This window comes from Mus pahari, chromosome 12, assembly GCF_900095145.1.
Source record: "Mus pahari chromosome 12, PAHARI_EIJ_v1.1, whole genome shotgun sequence".
NCBI lineage: Eukaryota > Metazoa > Chordata > Mammalia > Rodentia > Muridae > Mus > Mus pahari.
The window spans coordinates 60164671-60165707 of NC_034601.1; positions in this window are offsets into that span (position 1 = coordinate 60164671).

A 1037-nucleotide genomic window follows, 5' to 3' on the forward strand; every position below is an offset into this window, starting at 1 on the left:
GTGACGTTTTCTTCACTGGAACTCCTCTTATTTGACCATCTTAGTGGCGTCTGGAGAGATGACTCAGAGAATAGGATAGCACAGAGCTCTTGCAGAAGCACGGAGTTTGGTTTCCAGCATCCACGTTATATGGCTTAACCCCAGCACCAGATAGAGCCATGTCTCTGATCTCTGGCAACCATCAGTCACATTCGTGTGATCTCCCACCTAACTAACTATGCACATACACGTGAATGTGATACAATAAAATGCAACAACAAGGAACAGACCATCATGAATGCCTTGCACTTATCATGACGGTTCATCCTTGATGTTCTCAGTGAGGTGTTTACAGATGAGCCTCCCTTTCCCCTTCCCAGTGAGTAAAGACACTCCTGGTGCCTCTTGGTATGTTGCTGCGGGCTCTTTTTGAACTGGAGATTGTATTTTCTGAACCACTTTTGGCCCTTGTTTGCTCTTTGCTCTTCACCCAAACTGTAAATGTAGAACACTGCAGACGTGGACTTGTTGACTGGACATAAAGTTAAAATCTAATATACAACAGTAATTAGTCAACAGCTATGATTAAGGAGTAGTTGGATCTACACAAGACTTAATCCGTGTAAGTCATGAAGTATTTGAAATTTTCCTACAATGTGTTTCAATGCTATTAATCTCCAACTCCTCCAAGGTCTGCCCACCATGTCCTACCTGAACAAGTTTGCATCCTCTTGTGTTTTCCAATTTACCTAAGGGGTTCTAAAATTTGTGTTATTCCCATATTCTTGGACCTGTGTGCATCTTCAGAGACAACACACCTGAAGGAAATGGACTCTCCCACTGACAGTGACTACTAATTGATGATAGATCCTCAGATAAGGATAGGACTCTGCTGGATTCTACCTTCCCTGTTCATGTTCTCGAAAAAGCTGGGAGGTCTTATGTGCAACTGCCCCGCTGTGTCTGGAAAATACTCTTTTTTTTTTTTTTTTTGAAGATAGTAATCGACAGCCAGGAGGTTCGTCCCGGGGTCCCGTAGCACATGCGTGTGTACCAGG